This window comes from Theobroma cacao, chromosome 3 (genome assembly GCF_053813885.1).
Source record: "Theobroma cacao isolate CCN51 chromosome 3, ASM5381388v1, whole genome shotgun sequence".
In the NCBI taxonomy this organism is placed as follows: Eukaryota; Viridiplantae; Streptophyta; class Magnoliopsida; order Malvales; family Malvaceae; genus Theobroma; species Theobroma cacao.
In genome coordinates, this window is record NC_142641.1 from 13744057 (window position 1) to 13768712 (window position 24656).

The 24656-nt window shown below is 34.7% G+C and overlaps 1 non-coding gene across 1 annotated transcript; it reads left to right on the plus strand.

Moving 5' to 3' along the window:
• Positions 1–23693: 23693 nt before the first annotated feature.
• LOC148763607 (small nucleolar RNA R71) lies at positions 23694–23800 on the plus strand. The gene has a single exon (XR_016025644.1). It is a non-coding gene; the product is annotated as a small nucleolar RNA R71 (small nucleolar RNA).
• The last annotated feature ends 856 nt before the right edge of the window (positions 23801–24656 follow it).

Below are 24656 nucleotides of genomic sequence, written 5' to 3' on the forward strand. Positions count from 1 at the left end.
TAAATTCCTAAAATCCCCAATTTGACTCCAATTCCATCCATTTCAATTTCAATTATCCAATTATATCCACAATACCTCAATGACTATGAATTTGGTCTAATTTATCAGTCCGGACTATAAATTACGCTTTTATCCCTAGTGGGTAAAAATTTCAATTTATTGCACCGAAAATTCCCATTTAATTTCCAACCTCATAATTCATCATATTTCCACCCAATTCTCTTAAAATAAAGTCAACCTCATCCTCACATACCATTGGCTAGATTCGGCTTAGAGAAATTCATGGAGAATATAAATATTTTTCTTGTTGTTTTATTCATAAACATGCTAAATAAACACTAAACACTAACATAGCTTAAAATCAAATTTATCTAACAACTTTCTCTCTCTAAACCCATATGACCAGAATTGAAATCATCCTCAAATCACATGATTCAACCATGGAAAATGATGGGAAATGCATGGGAAAGGTAAAGCACAAGACAAATTTAAGAAATGTTACCTTTTTTTCACTTGATTTTTGAATTTCCACCTATTTTCCCTTTAAATTTCTTGGCTAGGGTTTTATTTTCTCCTTTCTCTCTCTTGTTTCTTGCTTGGCCGAATGTTGAAGAAGAAGAATGGGTTATGGGCTGATTTTTTTATACCTTTTTTATTAGTTTAATGAAATAATATTATTTTATTCATATTTTGAATATTTTATTAATTCATTTTTTTTTCTAGCCATCCACTTGTCCTACTTTTTTCACCATGCATTCCCTTTGACTTATCCAAGTCTTAAGTGAAATTTTCAGATTTTTCCAAAGTTTTGGTGGAGCAAATTTTTCAAAATTACACTTTTGCCCCCGAACTTTTCAAAAATTACATTTTTACCCCAAAAATTGAAAATTTTCCATAATGCATAATTTTCACTCCTCATACTCATTTCACACTCCAAATAGTTAAATTTGATCAAAATCCTTTCCAAAATTAAATTTTTGATTTCGGATGGTAAAATTACCATTTTACCCTTATACTCCAAATTATACCAAAATTAAAATTTTTCACTTCTAAACCTCAAATCTTACTCCAATAAGTCAAATGGGGCCAAAATTGTTTTCTAAAAATTCTCATTTTGTCCCTAGGTGGCAAATGACCATTTTGCCCCTAGATAGCGAAAATTTCAATTTGACTCCAAATTGACCCTCGAACTCCGAATCACCATATTAAACCATTCTAGGACTTTAAAATTCTTAATTTCATCGTAAATTATCTATTTGATCTAGTTCGAGGCTTAAATCAATTTTATTGTACCTCTAGGTACAATACCGACTTTTGTAAATTTTTCGGGACTCTCTTAGCATGCGAATATGCTATCCATTACATGTATGTCATGATAAATATTTTTATAGAGTCGGGCTTGTCATCTTCTCCCCCACTTGGATCAACCATATGATTCTTCTTCTTGATTGACTTCGACATCCGGCTAAATATTAATATTTTAATATTATTTTATTAATAAAATATTATTTTATTCTAAAAATTTTATCTTGTCTCCTTGGTACCCAAAATACCTTATTATGCCTCACTTGACTTCCAAATCGCCTTTTATCTCACAAATTCTCCTCCGATAAAATTATTATTATTTTATTATTATTTTCTCACTTGCGAAATATTTTATCCTAAACTACTCCTTTCGTCTTTTATCACTTCTAAGCATTTTAATTGACCTCAATTTGCATTCGATCAACTTTATTTATCACCATATCAAAGTATGAGGTATTTCACTGAGTTACTCCACTGATAGTCAAGGGTCTATTGTATGTATATATATTTATGAGTGTTTAAATGTAAACTGTGAGATTTGTTGTAACCCTTGTATGTTTGGTTTGATTAATAATGTCGTCTAGGGTTGGGAAGTAATAATCCTATTTTGAGAATGGTATATGCTTGGTTGCCATGGTTTATTCCCAAGGAAATTATTAATGAAAATTATGAATTATAGATCTTAAAGAAATATGGGTGATAGATGTACTAATGAATAGGTTTACATAGAAAGGCTTGCTTGGGCTAGTGGGTTATGCTTATTGGGCCCGTACGTCGATCATGGCCTGGGATTTAGGGTGTGACAGCTTATTTTGTGAAGGAGATGCATTTTAGGTGTAGACTTCAACTGCATATATTTCGGGTGATTTAGCATATCTTTCACTACATAAGTATAATTGAAGTGATTCTTAGACCATTAGAAAGATAAGAGTAGAGCTACAACTTTCATGTTTACCATGTTTCCTAGTTCATCCTGTACAGGGGTAAAAAATCATGTCAAAATTGAAACATTGCAAAATAGCCTTAAAATCAAGTTAGAGGCCTCAGCACCACGGCCACCATGGGACCAGCACTGTGGCACCCCAATGTCAAACAATGCTTTAAGGGGCTCCAAGATGCTCGATGCCATGGCCACCATCAACTAATGCCATGGACCGAAGAGGAAAAGTTGAAAATATAAAAATAATAATAGAAAGAGGTTTAAATGGGGGAAAAGACTTCTTACGCACTTGGACTTCTATATTGACACAATCATGAGCCTATTTAAGCAACCTGTCAAAGCACGCTTGGGGAAGAATTAAGAAAGGTTTTTTGAAGAAAAAAGGCATTGAAGCTAGCAAGAAAGTAAGGAAGATTGTGGATTGGAAAGTTGATTTCTTGTTATCTTTATATTTTTCTTATTTAGTTTGGATTATTAAATTTTTTTTTTAATGATGTTTACATACATTATGGGGAACTAAGTTTTTAATCTAAAATCATGATTAAACCCAATTCATAGTTTGAGTTTTCAATATTCTTTCTTGCCTATGATTGATAGTGTTTGAGTTGTTTATTTCAATCTTATTCTTAATCCATCTAATTGCCTCATCACTAATTAGATTGATTTGGAAACCTAAACGAAATTGAGAAAGAAAGTTTAAAGTAAGCTTTGGATGAAATAGCATATGTTCAATATCAATTGTATGAGATGATTGATTTGATTCGCGTGTAGGTTAGACATACACTTACATATCATATGTAGCCAAAATTAGAGCTTATTCTTAATGAATCTTTCTTAATTTCAATTTGCACACACGTATAGTAAATTGGTTAAGATAGATATTTTTACAAGAAACTTGATGAAGGCTTATAAATAAATTAGAACTCTAGGTTAACAACTCAAGCCTGTCTAATAAGTAAAGAAGAAATAAAATAGATTCAAATGAAACATTGAGGGTATATTATGGTTCTAGACTTTTGGTTAATTGATTCTAATTATTTTTGCTCTAGTTCTTTTTTTTAGTTTTAGTTTAATTTTAGTTTTTTTTAATTTTCATATGTTTAATTTTAATTGTTTGAATAAGATTAGGTTGCGTCAATTTTAGTACTTAGCAAGAATAGTCGTAGATTAAGAACAATTCTTCATGGGAATGAACTTCGCTTTTATTATATTACTTGTTTACAATACGTGCACTTGCATGGTTTATCCAACAAACAAACGACTATAAGTGTTGATACTTCTGGGTGCGGTATCAATACTTGTGTTTCTAGGTTTCAAGTATCGATACTTGTTCCACAAGTATTGACACTTGTTCTTTCATTCCAAAATATAAAATTTCATTTATGATCATAACCATTTGGCCTAAATCTCTTTCCTATTAAACATATACACTTATAACTTGAAAATTTGGGCTAATATAAAGAAATTTTCAAGATCTTTAGACTAAAACACATTTTAAATGCGCACCACGTAAGATTTACTTTTCTATCCTTCATTAAAGGTGTGGGGTTTCACACCATGCAACATTTAAAATAAAGATTTTCATGCAAGAGTCAAAATTAACTCTATCCTTTTCAATCTTTAGAAGTACAAGCTCACCCAATTAAGTTTCTAAAGTTGCAATAAGTTGAAAGATAATCTCTATCCTTCAAAAACAAAGCAATAAAGTTTTTCAATCTAGTTAAGTAGATACCCAAGAAAGAAATTTCAAAGCATCTAGTTGGCAACAAGATTTTTAAGCCCAATTAAGTTGGCTTGATCAAATGATCTAAGCCTAATCTAGCTAGCATCAAGATCTTCTAAACCCAATTAAGTTGGCATTGAAAGGACTTTCAAGCCTAATCTAGTTAGCACTAGATTTTTAATTCCAATTGATAGCTTTATAATTGATCCTTGTTTTAACATGACAAAAGCTAATGATCAAAATATGAGTTGATAAGTGCATTAGGGCATTACAAATCCCCTAAGCATTTGTTTGAAAAATAGGTTGCGCAATTAAAGCTCAAATTTGTTCAAAAAGGCTTAAACTAACCCGAACAATCGAGACGTCGTATAAGAGTATCAAGACTATAAGCTTTGAATGCCTCAAGAAATAGCCAAATGAAGAAAGTGTATCAAGACATCTCTAGTGGGTATCAAGACTCCATTCATTAGGAGACAAAATTCTAAAAGACAAGAACTAAAGTATCGAGACTTGGACATCACACATCGAGACAACTTCTCAGAAGATTAGAATTCCAAAAAGCAACTCCCAATGTATCTACACACAAGAATCATGTATTGAGACTTTTCTTTCAACCTTTAGTTTTTAGAAAAGAAGTTGTAGTATTGAGACTTGAACTTCCAAGTATCGAGGGTTCACCTTTAGTCATCAACTTCCAGAGAGGAAGTGTTTAAATATCAAGACACACTGAACAAGTATCGAGACCTTATCTTTAGAGCCTAAGATTCCAAAGGTAAAGTGTACAAGTGTTGAGACCAACTTGCCGAGTATCAAGACATCATCTCCTAACATGGTTTCCAAAGAGCAAGCTTCTATGTATTAAGACTAAGCCGTAGAATTATCGAGGCTTAAACTAGTTTGGGAATTACCAATGAAGAACAAGTATTGAGACATTCATCTAAAGCATCAAGACATCAGTTGAGATTTGTAGTTAACGTATCGAGACTCAGATCACATGTATCAAGACGTAAAATTAGACAAGCCACAATGAGATAGATTTAATGACCAAATTTTGAATCAATGAGTTTAAAAGGCTAGAATAAGGTTCTCATATATAAATAGACAGTTGGAACTCATTTTTCAAAAGAGAGAACACCTAGAGAAGAAATCCTAAGTAAGAGTGACGCTTCAAAGAGAAAATAATTTCTACCTCACTCTTTAAATCAAGTGCTCATCATATTAGTTAACTTGAGCTTGAAAGTTCTATACATTTTTGATAGCCTTCAACCTCTCTTTGTATTCATCAATTTATTTAGCATACTTAGAGGCATTCTTGAGCTTAATCTTCACATCCTTGTAATCCTTGTAAAGGTCATACCTTAGCCTTGAAAGATAAAGTGCTTAGAGTGGTTATACCTTAACCCATTTGAAAATGTAGTGTTGATAAGTTATACCTTAGCCTGGACAAAAGGTAGAGAGATTGTGCTTGCTCCTTGAAAAGGCATCGTAGAGGTTATGCTTGCTCTTTGTAAAGGCATTGTTGTAAAGGTTATGCTTGAGCCTTGAAAAGTATTTTTCATATTGGATTACAAACTCCTTGGTGAGTCAAAGGATAGGATGTAGGCATCGAGGTCGAACCCTAATAAATTTTGTCTCTTACGTGTTTGTTAAAATTCCTCTTCATTTGCATTCACTTCTCAAAATCATTTTTAAATCACTCCTAAAAGGATTTTTGAAACTTTCATTGCTTGAATTTAAGAGCATTTCATCCTTATATTGCAAAAGAGTTTTAACCTTCAAAGGGGGTTTCAAAAGAATTTTCAAAATACTCAATTCACCCCCCCCCCCCTCTTGAGGTTTCTCCCTTTAAGTTAACATTCTAACACCAGTTATGTGAGACCCTGTCAAGCTCGATTAAAAGACGGTATTGTACTGAGTGGTACAACTAAGTTAAATCGAGCCTTGAACTAGTTCAAATTAAAATTCTAAGAGGAATTTGAAAATTCTAAAACCCACAGAATGGCTTAGAATAGTGATTTGGAGTTCAAGGTCCAGTTTGGAGTCCATCAGGAAAATTGACCAATTAGGGACAAAATGGTCATTTTACCATTTGATGATAAAATGAAGATTTTTAGCCAAGATTTGATCACATTTGACCAAGAATATTTATATGAAATATAATTATGATTATTGGAGTATAAAATGATGTTTAGTAGTGAAAAATTGTGATTTCGGGTATTTTGGAGCACAAGGGCAAAATGATAATTTTGCCACTAGAGGACTAAACGGGAATTTTTATAAAACGATTTTTGCTCCATTTGGTTAATATTGATCAATATTAGTGTTATTTGAGGTTGAAAAGTAGAAATAATGTGATTTCGGTACATTTCGGAGTATAGGGGCAAAATTGTAATTTTTTCACCTTGAGGGCAAATCGGTAAATTTTTTGCCCCAACACTTGTCAAGACCAAGATATTTTAATTGTGGTAGGATTGGATAAATACCAGAATATTTGTGGTGGAAAATTAAGAAGAAAAAAGTCAAAAAGTTAAAAAAAATTAGGCCAATAAGCATGTGACACATGGCATGCTTGATTATTTTATTATTTTCTATAGAAATCAGCCCATTAAATCCCCAATTCTCTCACCATATTCGGCCTAGGCAACCAGAAACAAGAACAAAGGAAGAACAAAGGGAAAAAGAAGAAAACCTAGGTGAAAATTCAAAGAAAAGTGAAGAAATGAAGGAAACAAGCTAGGTAAGTTAGAATTTCTTTAATTCTCCTTGATACCTAGCTTACCCATGCTTTTGTTCTTGATTTCCATTGTTGAATATTGAGTTATCATGATGAATTCAATTCTGAAAAATGGGTATGGAAGAGGAATTGTTGTTGGAATAATTTGATTTTAGACTATGTTAGTGTTTAGGGATAGTTAAGCATGGTTATGAACAAAAACACAAAAGAAATATTCAATTTCTCGAGGGTTCCTTGTTGGTCGAACCATGATGGCTGAATATCAATGGGGGATTGTTTTTATTTCAAGGAAAATGGCTTGGAAAATGATGAATTAAGGTGAAACGGTTATGTAGAAAACATTTCGGTGCTAGTGCACCAAATGACCGAATTTTGCTATAAGGAACTGTGAGGGTTCTAATGCTGAATTTGGCTTTATTTAAATGGTATGTGATAAATTAAGGTATTAGAGGAGAAATGGATTAGTTTGGAGATGATTTGGATACAATCGCCAATTAATCGGGTGATCAGTCGAATTTAATCAATACCGCGATTAAGCGGTAATCAGACATATTTTTGCATTTACATATCAAGCATTAGTAATTCAAATTAGTTTATATCAATTTAGGGACAATAGAGTAAATTCGTCGACTTTGTTATTTGTCAAGGTAGTGAGACATCCGAAAAAGGCAAAGGAATTGCGCTTGAGGACTATTAGTCCGAGTGCACCCGAAATTTGAATTTTCGACACTTGTGAGTGGACTGCCTTCAAAACTTGTTTTGGGAAATATAATGTAATTGCCACCCATTTGAATGAATTATCAAGTTTTTCATGAAAACAAGTGCCTTGGGAACAAGCTTTTGAAAAATGGTTTTATGTTGTAATATGTGATTGCTATCGATTCATGCACTATTGTATTATGATGATATATATATATACATATATATATATATATATATATATATATATATATATGTGTGTGTGTGTGTGTGTGTTGTGCATGATGAATGATATTGTATATAATGACTGTAACCGTGTGTGTGCACGATGTGGAGAATGCACATGTCAGTGATGATGGTGGTGTGAGAGATAGATGATGATAGTGCTCGTGTGCACGATGTGGGGGGATGTACACGATAACACTGATTGTGCACTATATAGGGGGATACACGTGATGGTGCCGGCTATGTGCACAATGTGGGGGGATGTACATGATTCGAGAGTGATTATGATGATATTGATGTTTGTCTATGTAATTATGCATATCTAGATTTATGAAATGAAAGCTCATCAATGTGATATATTGTTGACATATATGTGAAATTTGACACATTGTACTTTGAGAATTTTCATGAGTTTTATGTTGATTTTGTTAGTTTAGCAGGATGGCTTTTTGTTGAGTGAGGGAAAATGTTTCTTTTGTCGCTTTGTTTTCGCTGTAGCGAAATTCATGCTCGCTGCAGCAAGAAACTCTCAAGTTTGAGGACCTTTCACTAGAACTGGTTCTCGCTGCAGCGAAAATGAATCTCGTTGCAGCGAGATAGTCACTGTAGCATCTCGTTGCAGCGAAAATGAATCTCACTGCAACGAGAAACTCTCGAGTTTGGAGGGGTAGACTGGCCGAAAACTCGCTACAGCGAAATTCATTCTCGCTACAGCAAAAAACTTTTTGTTTTTGGGTAACAATTTCGCTGCAGCGAAAAACTTTCTGTTTTGTCTCCTATTTTGTCCAATTGCTGCCCTATTTTTCACTTCTTGCTACCATATATGAGCATGGACTTCCAACATTTAGGACTAAATGAGTTAAGTTTAAAATGAGGGGTTTTTAATATGAATGAAACTAAATTGCATTGTTTTGAAACAAGTGCATCATGATTTTAAATTCTCCCTTGTTGTTGTTGCTTATTCCCTTCCTTGTTCACCCACTTGGTTTATACTCATCATTTTCAAATTCATGTTTTCAGATCACGAGGCAGTCGGTAACTAGGACGAGGTGTCCTTGTAGACTTGTGTCCATCTTTTGGTAGGTGTCTCGGCATTCGGTAGCTGTATATTCATTCGAGTCACTCCGCTGGAAGTCGAGTGTTATTTTGTTTTGTATAGACGAACTTAATGTAAATTATTAGAATACATGTTGTAGACATTGTATGTAAATTTTTAAGGAGTAATGCCAGTACGAGTTGGCAATGTATATCACTATTTTGATTCAAAATTATGAAATATGACTTAGTGATATTAGATGGAATTATAAGTAAGATAAATAATAGGCTTGCTTGGGTTTAGTGGATTACGTCCATTGGACCCTTGCGCCAGTCATGGCCCAGAATTTGGGTCGTGACAAGTTAAGTTGGCTCAAAGTGTTAAGTCCAATTAAGTTGGCAAACAAAGATTCTGTTAAACCTAATTGGACTTAATTAGATTCGACACTTTGTGGCCAACTTAACGAGACTTAAAAATCTTGGTGCCAAATAGATTAGGCTTGAAAGTCCTCTCAAGGCCGACCTAACTAGGTTTAAAAATTCTTGATGCTGCCTAGATTGGGCTTAAATAATCTTAGGAACACTTAATTGGGCTTAAAAACATTGGTGCCAAATAAATTGGGCTTTGAAATTTGTTTCATTGGGTATCAATTTAATTAAGATTGAAAAACTTCATTGGTTTGATTTTGAGGGACATGGATTCTCCTCCAACTTAATCAAGGTTTTGCAACTCTAAAAGCTTAATTGGATGAGCTTTGACTTCTAAAGCTTGAAAACAAAAAAGAGTTAATTTTGACTATTTCATGAAAATCTTCATTTTGGGTGTTGCATGTTCCTGTTAATGAATGAACATGTATTCATATTCTATGGAGGAAGAAAATGATACTCATTGATCTTCCTTTGTTTTTCTCAATGTATTCCCTTTTTGAAAACCAATCTTCCTGTTTTTGTGCATTCTTTGATAATGACCTTGTGCATTTGACATTTTTCTTGGCCCATAAAAAATTTTATATCATTTTCGTCATATTGATTTGAGGTTCTTCACATAATCTTGTCCTCATCCTTCTATAATATATTTGAAAAGAAAATTAAAATTCATACATGTATCATTTCAAGCATAAATTTCAAAGGAACCATACTTAAAACTACTCTTGTAAAACATTTTTCTCTTTTGTTTTCCCTCAAGAAATGTTTTCATTTATTTTCCCTCAAGAAATGTTTTCATTTATTCTTTTCAAAAAAAGCTCATCATCCCATTGAGAACTTTTGATCTTCATCACTAAAAAAGTTACCCCATAGTTATCTTATGAATTCTTTCCCTCAATAGTTTCCTCATTTCTAGCTTGCACTCTTTTGTTTTCAATCTTAGTTTCATTTTACAATTAGCATGTAAATGTAATAGTCTTAAAGCAAAGTAGCTTTTTATTGTGAGACCTTGATCCTTATAGACTTGTAGATAGAAGTACACACGATATCCCTGATTAGGGGTAATTTCGTCATTTTCTTAGTAAGCCCATAAAAGTAAGATTTTAAACAATATTATGGCCTAAGTAGGCCTAAGGCATAAATGAATGATGAAATTATGAGTAAAATGACAAGGAAACAAAAATTTTGATGATTTTCACGGTAGGGGCAAAATGGTTATTTTTCACCTCGGGTTACAATTTTAAGTTTTAATGAACTCGAACATTTCTAGACCATTATGGACCTTGTGTCAGTGTCAAAAGAGTAAAAAGATTGCATAAAAGATTAGAAGAGAATAAGCTAATTTGTGGAAGGGCATTTTGGTAATTTAAGTGGAGTGGATAAGCTTGGGCTATAAATATCCCTTTCTTCCAGTAGCTTCTACATTCTCCAACAACTTTTCTTCTTCTTCTTCTTCTTTTTCACATTGCTTCCCAAACTCCATGGAAGCTTGATAAGAAAGCTTCACAATTTTCCTCAAATAGCTTCAAATTTCATGCTTTTGGTGCACCTTTTCCATAAACCCTTGTGCTCTTCCATTCTCACTTTAAAACACTTGAAAAATCTTGTTTCCATACTCTCTCTCACTAGTTAGGTGTTTTAGAGAGAGAAAGAGGAAGCTTTATAATAGTTTAGAGAATTGTTGGAAAGAATTTCAAAGTTTCAAAGCTATTAAGGTGAGTAGTAAATTTGAGTTGAAATTTTAGTGTTGAGAATGACTAGAGATTTGATTTGTGAATATTTTGTAGTTGAGATTATTAATTCACTTTGGAGTGATAGGATAGTGAAAATGGATAGCCATTTAATAGCCATATGAAGTAAGCTAAGAGAAAGCTTTTGGGCTCTATAAGTATGTCAATTAACATAATTGTGATGTTAATGTGATGATAGGTTCCAACAAAGCCACACCGTCTCAATTGGACCATTAGAGAAGTTAGAGTCGATTAAAGGTCCAACAACATACCGGTGAGTGGACTTGCATTTCAAAATTTGTTTTGGGAATGTGAATGCAATTGTACAAACATTTGAAAGGTTTTGTCCAGTTTTCCTTTAAAAATGTATCTTAGGAACAAGCCTTTGGTGAAGTGATTTTATTGTGAGACCTTGACCTTTATAGACTCGTAGATAGAAATATATGAAATATCCCTAATTAGGAGTAATTTCGTCATTTTCTCAATAAGCCCAAAAAAGTAAGTTTTAAACAATATTGTGGCTTAAGTAGGCCTAAAGCATAAATGAATGATGAAAATATGGGTGAAATGACAAGAAAATAAAAATTTTGATGATTTTTATGTTCTAGGGGTAAAATGGTAATTTTGTCACCCGAGGATAAAATGAGAATTTTTGAAATTTTACACCACCTGACACTTGTCATGCCCATGGATTTCAGCCATTAACATTTTACATTGTGGATAATTGAAACATTTTATGTGGTGAAGAGAGATTGCTTAATGGATAAGTATTACACATGGACCAATGGAAACATGTCATGTGTGAAGCTTGGATTATTCTAGAATTTCCTTGTAAAATCTATTTAAAACTCTCTTAGTCTCACCCATATGGTTGGCCAAAGCATGAAGTAAAGAGGAAAGGAAAGAACACAAACCCTAGGTGGGAAAATTAAAGAAAAAGTGTGGGATTTCAAGGATTAAGCTAATTTGTGGAGGGGCATTTTAGTAATTTCTAAGAGAGTGGATAAGCTTGGGCCATAAATATCCTCTCCTTCTAGCAACTTCTTGGGATTTCTAGGAACTTCTTCTTCTTGTTCTCTTCCCTCTCACATTTTTTCAATTCCTCCATGGAAGCTTGATGTGAAGCTTTCATAACTTTCTCTCTCTAGTTCTAATTTTCATACCTTGGTGCCCTTTTGACTAGAACCCTTGTATTCTTCCACTCTCTCACTTTAAAACCCTTGAAAATGATGAAAATCTTGTTTCTATAATATCTCACTAGTTAGGTGTTTTAGGGAGAGAAAGAGGAAGCTTTATTAATAGCTTGAGAGCTTTTGGAAAGAAGTTCAAAGTTACAAAGCTATCAAGGTGAGTAGTAAATTAGTATTGAGTTTTAAGTGTTGAGAATGACTAGAGATTTGATTTGTGAATATTTTGTAGTTGAGATTGTTAATTCACTTTGGAGTGATAGGAAAGTGAAAATGGATGGCCATTTAAATGGCAATTGAAAGCTAGCTAAAAGATAGCTTTTAGGGTTTATAGTATGTAAATTGACATTATGGAAATGTTAATTTGATGGTAGGTGCTAACGAAGCCCCATCACCCCAATTGGATCATTTGGGGGATTAAGAGTTGGCTAAAGGCTCAACAAATGCTGGTGAGTGGACTTGCATTTCAAACTTGTTTTGGGAAATATGAAAGATTCTATCCAACTTGTCTTAGAAAATGTACCTTGGGAACAAGCTTTTAGTAAAATGATTTTATATTGTGAAAATGTGCTATACAATGGTTTATGTGTTATCACAATATGATAAAATGCATGATATGCATTGGATGCTTCTTTGCATGTTGATGTGGACTCGGCTATGTGCGAGTAGGAGTGCACATAAGCCGTTGATGACTCGGCTATGTGCAAGTGGGAGTGCACATAAGCCGTTGCTGACCCGACTATGTGTGAGTCTGAGTACACATAAGCCATTGTTGACTCGGCTATGAGCGAGTAAAAGTGCACATAAGCCGTTGCTGACTCGGCTATGTGTGAGTGGGAGTGCACATAAGTCGTTGCTGACCCGGCTATATGCGAGTTGGAGTACGCATAAGCCGTTGCATATGAGATGATGATGTTGGGAGGGTGTACATGATGATTGATATATATATATACCTACATATATGGTATATGGTTGTAAATGCAAATATGTGAGCATTTGATTTGTTGAAATTTGGGAGTTTACATGTGTTACATATTGCTATTGTTATTTTAGCAAGATGGCTTGTTTTAAAGGAAAATGAGACATTTTCCTTGATGTTCTGACTCTCGCTGCAGCGAGAAACTCTCAGGTTTGAGGGCCTTCACCAGACTTGGTTCTCGCTGTAGCGAGAATGAAGTTCGCTGTAGCGAGAAACTTTCTGTCCATTTTGGCTAACTTGTGAGTTTTGCTATATTTTTCGATTCTTTGGTACCATAGTTGAGTATGGATCTTTTAAGTGATTTACTCATGAGGGGTTTACATGAGGGGTTATACTAAGAACTAGAACAAATTGCATTGTTTTGAGAAAATGAGTGCATCATGATTTCGATAAACATTCCTTATGGTATGCTTGTTCCCTTCTTGTTCACTCAATGAGTTTATGCTCACCACTTTGAACTTCATGTTTTCAGATTAAGAGACAATCGGTAACTAGGATGAGGTGTCCTTGTGGGCTTGTATCCATCTTTTGGTAGGTGTCTCGGCATTCAGTAGCTGTACATTCGTCCGAGTCTCTCCACTAGACATCGAGTCTCCTTTTGTTGTGTATAGACGAACCTAATGTGAATTATTAAGATATATGTGTGGACAGTGTATATACAATTGTTTGGTATGCCAGTATGAAGTGGCAATGCTTAATATTATTTTGATTCTAAGTTATGATATATGACTTAGTAGTTTATGATGGAATGATGAACATGTCAGATTAATAGGCTTGCTTGGGCTTAGTGGACTACGTACATTGGGACCATGCGCCGGTCATGACCTAGAATTTGGGTCATGACATTTATATTGTGAAAATGTGCTATACAATGGTTTATGTGTTATCACAATATGATAATATGCATGATATGCATTGAGTGCTTTTTTGTATGTTGATGTGGACCCAGTTATGTGAGAGTAGGGGTGTACATAAGCTGATGATGACCCAGCTATGTGTGAATAGGAGTGTACATAAGCCGATGATGACTCAGCTATATGCTAGTGGGAGTGCACATAACCTGATGATGACCCAACCATGTGCTAATGGGGAGTGCACATGCGCTGATGACGATGGGAGAGTGTGCTTGATGATGAATATATATATATACATGTATAGATATGTGTGTTATAGAAAGTTCATGAATATATAAATGGTTGAAAATGCATGTGAAATTTGACATGTTAAACTTTTGAAAATTATATAAGATTCATGTTGTGTTGGTCATGTGAATAGGGTGGCCTTTGCTTGATGGAAAATGGGTAATTTTTGCTGGTGCCCTATTTCTCGCTACAGCGAGATTGAATCTCGCTGCAACAAGAAACTCTTGGGTTGAAGGGGTAAGGCTGGTCAAAAATCTCACTGCAGCGAGAATGTTACTGTAGCTTCTCGCTGCAACGAGAAACTTTCTGTTTTATGACCAAAATTTCGCTGCAGCGAGATTCATTCTCGCTGTAGCAAAAAACTTTCTGTTTTGCTCCTCATTTGGTTTAGTTGCTGCCCTATTTTCCATTTCTTTGGTACCATAGTTGAGCATGGACTTCCAACATTAAGGAATAAATGAATTAAGTTTAAAATGAGGAGGTTTGGTGAGAAACCCTCAGTTAATTGATAATTTAAATCAAGTGTCGCTGCAGTAAAAACTCATTCTCGCCGCAGCTACACTGCAGCGAGAATGCCTTTCGCTGCAGCGAGGACCCGTCGTTTATTTGACTTGATTTGCATGAATGCTATTAAAGTTTTCACTCTCTAAAACCTTTGTTGAGCATGGACTCTTTTCAATAAGTGATTTTTCTCATGTGGGGTTTACATGAGGGGTTTAATAAGAACTCTAATAAATTGCATTGTTTTGCAAAATGAATGCATTATGATTTTGTTAAACATTCCTTATGGTATGCTGGTTCCCTTCTTGTTCACTCACTGGGTTTATACTCATCATTTTCAACTTCATGTTTTCAGATCACGAGGTAGCTGGTAACTAGGTCGAAGTGTCTTTGTATATTCGACTCTCGGTAGGTGTCTCGGCATTCAGTAGCTATACATTCGTTCGAGTCTCTTCGCTGGAAGTCGAGTATTCTTTTGTTGTGTATAGACAAACCTAATGTAAATTATTAAGATACATGTTGCAGACAATGTATATACACTTGTTTGGTATGCCAGTATGAGGTGGCAATGTTTAATATTATTTTGATCCTAAGTTATAAAATGTGACTTTGCAACTTTTCATGAAATGGTGAAAAAGTTTTATTAATAGGCTTGCTTGGGCTTAGTGGACTACGTCCATTGGGCCCATGCGCCGGTCATGGCCTGGAATTTGGGTCATGACATTTATAACTCTTTAACAATTACACTTGCAACTTGAACCTGAATTTAAATTTGTTTGCATACAAAGTAATAAGAAAAAAAGCAAGGAGGGAATCTCAACAAAAATTCACAAAAAACCCATTACAAAAAATCCAAAAACTTCCTACTTTTTAACAAACCACTATCCATAGCTCCAAGCCCCAAAAATTAATAAGAGAGTTATTGCAAAACACCAATTTTGATTAGCACACTTAAACACAAACCCAACCCAAAATCATCACCAAATCAGTCAAAAACCATTAACATGTCCATCACAACCCATTTCGAGGGACATGATTGACACAAGGACATATGTGGGTATGGTCCACAAGGCCTAAGTTAGCCTCCTACTAATCTTACATATATTATTTATCTTAACATTCATAAACAATCACTAGACATAACTGCATACATATTGAAACGCCATCACATGTGTATGGAACTTTTCAACAGAAAGTGTGGAAATACTTTCATTCTCATAATATCTATATAACATAGGTATCATATTTCATATCATATAAGCTCTTCCCCTTTGGGTGTCCATATAGGCTCTCAAGTCATCACATAACATTCATTTGTAATGTTTTCACAAATAAAAAGCCATCTATTAGCTACATTATCATAAGCATGTTCAATCACATATAAGCATAAAAGAAAAGATCAACTCATCGGAGGAACATGACTTGACTCTCTAGTCTTCAAGTGGGCTGTTAGATCACTTACGAAGAAAAAACAAGAACTTGTCCCCATGACAAGGGTAGTACGCTAATCACTGATCTAAAAAAAAAATAGGAAACTAACATGTGAGTCACAAAGACTTTGTAAATGAAAACATGAAGGAGACAAGCCAAGGGGAAGAGCTTTTGCACAAATCTGTCAAACCCCAACATTTCATCTAAGTGTAGGTTGGAAATTTTTTTAAAGATTTACAAATCAAGCTATTTCCTGAAGAGTTATAGGATGAGTGTTCCAGACCATGGAGCTTTAAATTTATCCTCCATATAGTGTTTTAATGGTGGAAGAATGTTGTGAAAGAATGGGAGAGAAAGGAAACCAAAAGAATGTGTTTTTGCAAGTTAAGGCATGAAGGGTCGATTTTTAAATGAGGAGAGCTTATCTCAATGGGTAAAGGGTCGATCGATACAAGATAAAAACACTAGAATAGCTTTTGGAACCAAAAAGATTGACCTAAAGGATTGATCCCTCAAGATGAAACATTTAGAATGGCTTTTAAAACCAAAAGGATCGACCCCCAAAGGTTAAAGGGTCGATCCCTAAAGTCAAAACTTAAAAATGAGCCTTTGGAGAAAAAATGGTCAGTCTGTAAAGTAAAAGGGGTCGACCCTTAGGCATTAAAAGGTCAATCCATGGGTGAAAGGGGTCAATCCCTGGGGCCTAGTAGGAAAAAATAAAAAGGCCACAACTTAAACCTTATTTCTTATTTTTCATTTCTTTAGCCTTAATTCACTCTCCAAAACATCCAAACCTTCCTACAACCATTCAAGACCCCATTTAGCAAGGATTCAACCTTCTAAGCTTGAATCTAAGTTAAGATTTACCATTTTTAAGTTTTAAAGACCATGGGTTTTACTGAACACTTTTTTCTATGAATTTTAGCCTAATAATCCTCATTTAAGCTAAGGAGTTTGGAGGGTTTTTTCTCTTCAAAATGGTTGTTGAGTTAAAGATACTTAAGGTTGTTAAATAAAGGATTTTTGTTTGAAGTTTTGAAGCTTGTTGGAATTTAAATGGAGAACATTCGATTAGTTGACTAGTTTCGAAAATGGGTTTGCTAAAAACTAGGAAACTTAAGATAGGATTTATTATGTTAGGCGATTGTTAGAGCTCGAGATCATAAACAAGCAAGTTTTTGGTGAAATTGAAGCTTAATAAAAATACACTTCTTGTCAAAGTGAGTGGATACACTTCTTTAAACTATTTTAGTATGTAAAGCTAAGCATGGTTTATTGAATTAGTTGCCTTGCATGATTTGAATGCTATGTTTACAATATTAAATCAAAATGTTTAATCTAAATGTTTTCAAAAAGTTTTAGAATCTATACATGTATGTAAATATCACTACTACGTATTAGTTTTCAATAAGGGGGGGACAAGCCCTTTCAAAGGTGTTACTTTAAATGCCTCAATCCATTTATGATTAGGAAATGAGAAATGTGTATGGATTTACAGATGATAAGTGGATGTAAGTTTCCAGCACAATGATTACATATGTTTAGATAATACGATTCATGGTAAAATAGTACCTAAATTGTTGCTATGGAAACTAGAAGTGAAAGCTTAGGTGGATGTAGACGTTCCCATCCTTAAGCCTATGTTATGTTTTATGTCATAAAATACTTGGGCATGTGAATCATGATACTTTGGGATAATATGTGATGTAGTTCCATATACCCTATGAGGAAGTTTAAAGGAAAAGTATGAGTCTTAGTAAGCTTGAGTATGTTTGATAATGAAATGAGTTATGAGAAAATGCTTTTGTATGTAAATGTTTTCTAGCATTTCCACAAGGTGTGAGGTGACATTCCACACGTGATGATGGCGCTTAGTATAATGTATGATAGCGTTTCCAAATGGTGTGATGTAACATTCCACACGTGGTGATGGCACCGAATGATATGTTTAGAGCGATTCCACCTGTTGTGATGTAGAATTCCACAACGTGGTGATAGCACTCAATTGGAGTGAGGCAAAATGCCACTCCCAACATGTTCCAAGATAAATGGGTAACGACCTATAGGATAAATGGATAACAGTCCATAATCCACAATATATCAGTTCCACTCGTTGTGATGTAGAAATCCACCATGTGGTGATGGCGCTACCATGGGTGAGGTTGATGTGCCACTCATGAGGCCTAAACATAAGCCAAGATGTATTCATTCATTGAGCATATATTGCATATTGTTATTGACTTTGATATATGTATATGTTTTGATTGCTTGTTATGTTTGGAATGATTGATTGAACTATAGATTGAAATCTAACTTATAAATTAGCCAAGATAGATTGATAAATAGAATAAGTTCCAATACACTAGTTTGGGTTCACGGATTGATAGATGATCATGTGATGTTATACGATTGAATCTCATAGAAAATCATAGGTAAATGAGCAGCTCATATGGTTTATGGAAAAGTTGGAGCAAACTACCCATAGCTTGGACTAAATGGTTAAGTATCGTTATTCCTTAAGGAGGATTCGATACCATAGGTGAAGTATAGCTTCCTTGTTTATCCCTAAAGGTTTTGCATAAATTTTAAGCTTAATTAAAGAACTTATGTTTATGAAATGTTGATTTCACTAAGAAAATGAGCTTGGTTTTTGACAATTCAATTTTACAATAATTTGAAAAAGAATAAAGTATGTTTATCTCAAGAATCATGTTTACATTAAAGATGTAATTTGTGCAAAAGCTCTTCCCCTTGGTTTGTCCCCTTCTCGTATTCACTCATGGAGTCTTTCTAACTTAAACGTTAGTTTCCCCTTTTTGATAGATCAATTATTAAGATTCTACCTTGTCATGGAGATGAGATCGGTTTTTACTTGGTAGGTGATCTAGCAGCCCACTTGAAGTTGAATGAGTTGGGTCATGTTCTGCTAACAAGTCGGTCTTTACTCCATGCTTATATTATGTTTTGTAATAACTGAGAATTATTTGTTTTGATACTCATGATTGAGTTACATATGTTGAAGAACAAGAGTGTAGCCTATGGTGATGAGGCCATAAATGGACTTGAGCACCAAAGCGCATAGAATTAGCACATGATGTGCCTATGACTTTAATATGACATGTTGCATGGTTTTATACATGATATGAATTTCTATGATTATTGAATGTTAACCATACCTAATAAGGTAAACATTCCGTGATGTCTGGTGAAGCACTTGATGTGTCGTGCTTAGTAATTGAAATGATGTGATTAGATAATTGATGGATAAGGCTTGCTCGGGCCTAGTGGGCCATACACACATATGTCCTTGCACCGATTATGTCCCTAGAAATGGGATGTGACAAAGTTGGTATCAGAGTTCTAGGTTCATAGAGTCCTAGGATTCCCTTGTTTATCAACAAAATATTTGAAGTCGTATGTTGGAATCTTGTTCTTGTTTTGTGTACTCAAGCACAAACCAATAATGGGAGACCTGCATATAATTCCTTGTTTGTCTATCCAAAATTATATTTAAATGTTATGCCTAGAATTGTTATGAGTCAATAGAATTGAGTTTTATAGAATTTTATCCAAAGTTATATTTAAATGTTATGTCTAGAATTTATTTTTATAGAATGCGAGTGCTTTTGTCTACATGAGAAATGTCGCCTAAGACACAAGACAATGATAGAGACCAGGTAGACCCAGGTGCTTCTGTCGAGGCTATAGTGAGACCACATAGACCTACTGTTCTAGGCTATGGCAGTGCAACAAAGTCACCAGTTTAAGGAGGACAGATACCTCTGTTAGTGCACAAATAAAAGGACTATCTCTCGAGGTTGTAATACCCATAATTTTGGCAATGACCTTAGAGGATATTGCCATTATTCTACAAGGAGTCAGTTGTACCATGGAGATGATAGCTCAGGAACTACTAGAGCAAAGGTACGAGGCTCAATGTCATGATCCAAACTTGTATAGGGCTATGACAGGGTAGAATTGTCTAGGAGACTAAGTCCTTCGTACCCTCAAGGGAGAGGTCCCCGCATTGCCATATTTTATGTCTAAAGTGTAGAAAAAGAGCTTCGAAATGAGCAAGGTTTAGAGTTATCCACACCCTCAAAGGAGGCATTTGTGGTTGAGTATCAGAATAAAGCTTCCATAATCTGAACTAAGGAGTAAGACACCCAAGCTAACTTTGTACTGCTAGACATGTTAGATTTTGGATTAAGATGTCCAAATAATTAACAATAGACAAGGACATACCAATGACCATATGAGAAAAAAATTGGAAAAATTATATGATATCTTGAGTTGTTGCCATAAATTTTGTATAACACAAGTCATAAAGGTGGAAACTAATAGCAATCCTTGAAACCTAAATATTAGCATGTTGTATTAGAGTGCTATGAGCTACTAGTGGTAAAGTGATAAAATAGTGATGTTAGTAACTAATTGACACACAATTTGAGATGCAATAGGATGTGTTTACCAATAGTGGCATTGCTAAACTAAAACATTATGATAAAGTCCAATGTCTAATTGGTAGTTTGTGTGATCAAGAATGTTGTATGGTAAACTGATTATGAAGGATTCAAAAGAGATCCACAACCTTAATAAGTACCTTTGATAAATGCTTATGATCTTGCACTTGAAGTCTAGTCAAGTGCATGTAGTCCATGTGGGATAAAATTACTACTAAGAGATTTATTTATCGTCCAATTTAATAATGATATAATTGATTAAAGATAAATCTTTAATACTTGATGATTCCAAGTTTATTGAACTGAACATTTGTTTCATGACAAATTAGTTTATGGAATTGGAAGTAATGATACTTGTGTAAAATTGAGAAATGATTAATGGATTTACTGAACACATGGTTAATTTAGCTAGAGGTAAAGTTCTAGAAGTTAATTCATTATGGTAAAGACATGAATGAATGCACATTGTTGGATGCTACTTCTCATGGTGGGAGACCTAAGGCATGAATGTGTACATAAAAGTTGAATGAGGTCAATAGCATTGAAACCTAGTATGGAAAACAATGGCAAGACCGTGGTTAGTCAAGCATAAATTCCTAGGTGGAGGAAGACTTTAAGGCCACTTATGAGTAGTCAATACATTGTGAACGAATTACATGTACATATTTATAATTATGAATTCATAGTTGATTTATGTACCCAATAATGTAAACAATAGTTATAAGCTTGATTAGTATGGTAGTAATTATGTATACGATATTATGAACATGATGATGTTGAGATAGAATAAACCATAATGATAAGTTATGATGTTGCATCTTATGGATGTAATAAATCCAGTATGCGTACAAGCACCATGATGTGGGGCGTTGTACCAAATGAGTAAGAGGGCTATGATGTGGGGTGTTGTACCACATAATTATGTAGCCTTGAGTTTAGATAGATGCACCACTCAACGCATGCCTTACAAAAGAGGAATTGTACCATTATTGGAGGTTACCTTAGACAAGTAAGAATCGTACCATTGTCCACTAAAATTAGACATTGTAATGAATTTACTATAGATGTGATTGAGTTATGTGTGCCACACTGGCTTAAGATACATGGAAGGATGTGAATTAGATCACAAGAAATAAATTGATACTAACAAAACTTAAATAAAAGAGGAAAATTAGTAAGGTTAAGGAGCTTGGGTTGCCTCCAAAGAAGTGCCCGTTTATAGTCACTAGCTTGACTATAGCACCCCATTTTTCAGCTCTTCATCCTCGAAATATGGTCTGAAGCTCATCCCATTAACCATGATTGTTCCCATATCCTCACTATAAATCTCAATTATTCCACTAGGATAAGCCTTTACTACTTTGAAAGAACCCCACCATCTTTCTTTGTGTTTCCATGGAAAATGCTTGAAGTATGATCGAGAAAGCATCATTACTTGTTGTCCAATCTTGAAAGGACAATTAGATGGTGGTGGAGGATGCTCCGTTGGTGACTGTTTGGGTCTCACAGGCGGATGTGGTGGCTTAAACTCAAATATTGATGCTTGTTCACTTGTAGGTGGAGAAATAGGTTCACCTTTGCCTTCATCAATTAACTCCACTTTGTAGCAATAATTTGTGGAGCTAGGAAGTTTAATTGCATTGAAAATATTAAACTCTACTACCTCTCCTCCAACTTTAAAAGTTATCTTGCCTTCCCTCACATCAATGATTGCATCTGCAATAGCCAAGAATGGTCGTCCCAAGATTAAAGGAATTTCCAGATCCTCTTCAATCTCAAGCACAATGAAGTCCACCAGAATGTAGAGATGCACAATTTTAACCAATGCATCCTCAATAATGCCAACAAGGTGCCTGATTGTTCTATTTACTAATTGCAAAGAAACTGTGGTAGGTTGTATCTCGTTAAGTCCAAGTTTCTCAACAATTGACAAAGGCATGATTGAAACACCTGCACCCAAATCACATAAAGCTTTAGTAAATTTAAATCTACCAATAGTACAAGGAATAAAAAAACTTCTTGGATCCTTAAGTTTTGGTGGAAGCTTGTTTTGAATTATTACGCTACACTCCTCAATAAGTGCCACTGTTTCAAAATCTTCTAGCTTCCTGTTCTTGGTTAAGATATCTTTCAAGAATTTAACATAACTTGGCATGTTTTCCAAAGCTTCAGCAAAAGGGATATTTATGTGGAGCTTCTTGAAGACATTGCGAAATTTCTCAAACTGTTTATCAAGCTTTTTCTTTTTCAACCTTTGTAGGAATGGTGGCGGAGGATAGTTTGCTTGAGAATTCCCTTGATTTTTAGCTTGCCCATTATCTGTCTTTTCTACTTCAACTTCTTTCTTAAAAATTACCTTGTCATCATCTATATGCTCCTTTGAAGATTCAATTGATTTTTCATTCACCCCTTCGACTTCTTTTCTACTCCTAAGGCTAATTGCATTACAATGTTTCTTACCTTTGGAATTGACTTATGTATCACCTGGTAAGGCACCTTGAGGTCTATTGTTGATGGAATTTGCAAGCTGTCCCACTTGGGTCTCAAGATTTCTCAAAGAGCCTCCATAGCTTTGAATTATGGCATCATTCTTTGATATATATTGCAAGAGAAGTGCTTCCACTTGAGACTTCTTTTCAGGAATTGGTGGTCTAGCTTGTTGTTGAAAACCAGGAGGCATGTTAGGGTTTGGATTGGAAGGCCCTGCATTATTGTTCCATGAAAAGTTGGGGTGGTTTCTCCAACCAGGATTATATGTATTAAAATATGAGTTATTTTGCTACCTATTGAAGTTCCCCACAAATTGGACTGATGAAGAATTATATAGACATTGATCACTTGAATGACTATCTCCACACATCTCACAGACTATAAGTGAATTTTGAACTGCATGAACTCCTAGTGTGTCCAACTTCTTAGATAGTGCAACAACTTCTGCAACTACTTCAGCAGTTAAGTTGCCAAGTGCATCAATTTCATAAGCTTCAACAGCTTTTCTCGGACCCGACCTTTCTGAAGGCCATTGATAATTATTTGAACCCATCTCTACCAACCAATTATAACCATCTGTAGCATTCTTACTCATTAATGCCCCATCAGCAGCAGCATCAATTGTGGTTTTAATTGACCCAACTGGCCCATTGTAGAATGTCGGAACTGGCAACCAATCAGGAATCCCATGATGTGGACATCTTTGCAGTAGTTCTTTAAACCTCTCCCAAGCTTCATATAAAGACTCACCATCAAATTGTGTGAATAAGGTGATATCATTCCTCATCTTTGCAGTCTTGGAAGGTGGAAAAATTTTGCTAGAAACTTTTAAGCTAAGTTTTCCCATGTAGTGATTGTCACGACCCAAATTTCGAACCATGAACGACGCATAGGCCCAATGGACGTAGTCCACTAAGCCCAAGCAAGCTTATTTATATGATCTGTTCACCATTCCATCAAACATTACAAAGTACATTCCATAACTTTGAATCAAAATAATACTAAGCATTTCCAACTCATAGTGGCATACTAATAAAAATGTACATATATTGTCTAAACATGCAATTTAATAATATAGATCACTTGTACATATTTACAACAACATGAGTCTAGGTTTCCAGCGGAGTGACCACAGTGAAGGTGTAGCTACTGAGTGCCATTGATACCTACCAAAGATACAAATCTACAAGGACACCTCGACCTAGGTACCGGCTGCCTCTTGATCTGAAAACATGAAGTTGAAAACGGTGATTATAAACTCAGTGAGTGAACAAAAAGAGAACATGCAAACAATAAAGAATGTTTATGAAATCATGATGCATTCATCATTTTTTTTTTCAAAACAATGCAATTTGTTTTTATTCTTATTAAAACCCCTCATGTAAACCCCACATGAGTAAATCACTTTATGAAAAGTATCCATGCTCAACAAAGGATTTGGAGAGTGAAAACTTTAATAGCATTCATGCGAATCAAGTCAAATAAATGATAAGTCCTCTCTGCGGCAGAAAGGCATTCTCGCTGCAACATAGCTGCAACGAGAATGAATTTTTGCAGCAGCAAAGTTAGGGCTCGAGTTCTAGCTAGACAAGCGTTTCTCAACAGACCGAGGGTTTCTCTCCAAATTTCCTCATTCCAAACTTAGT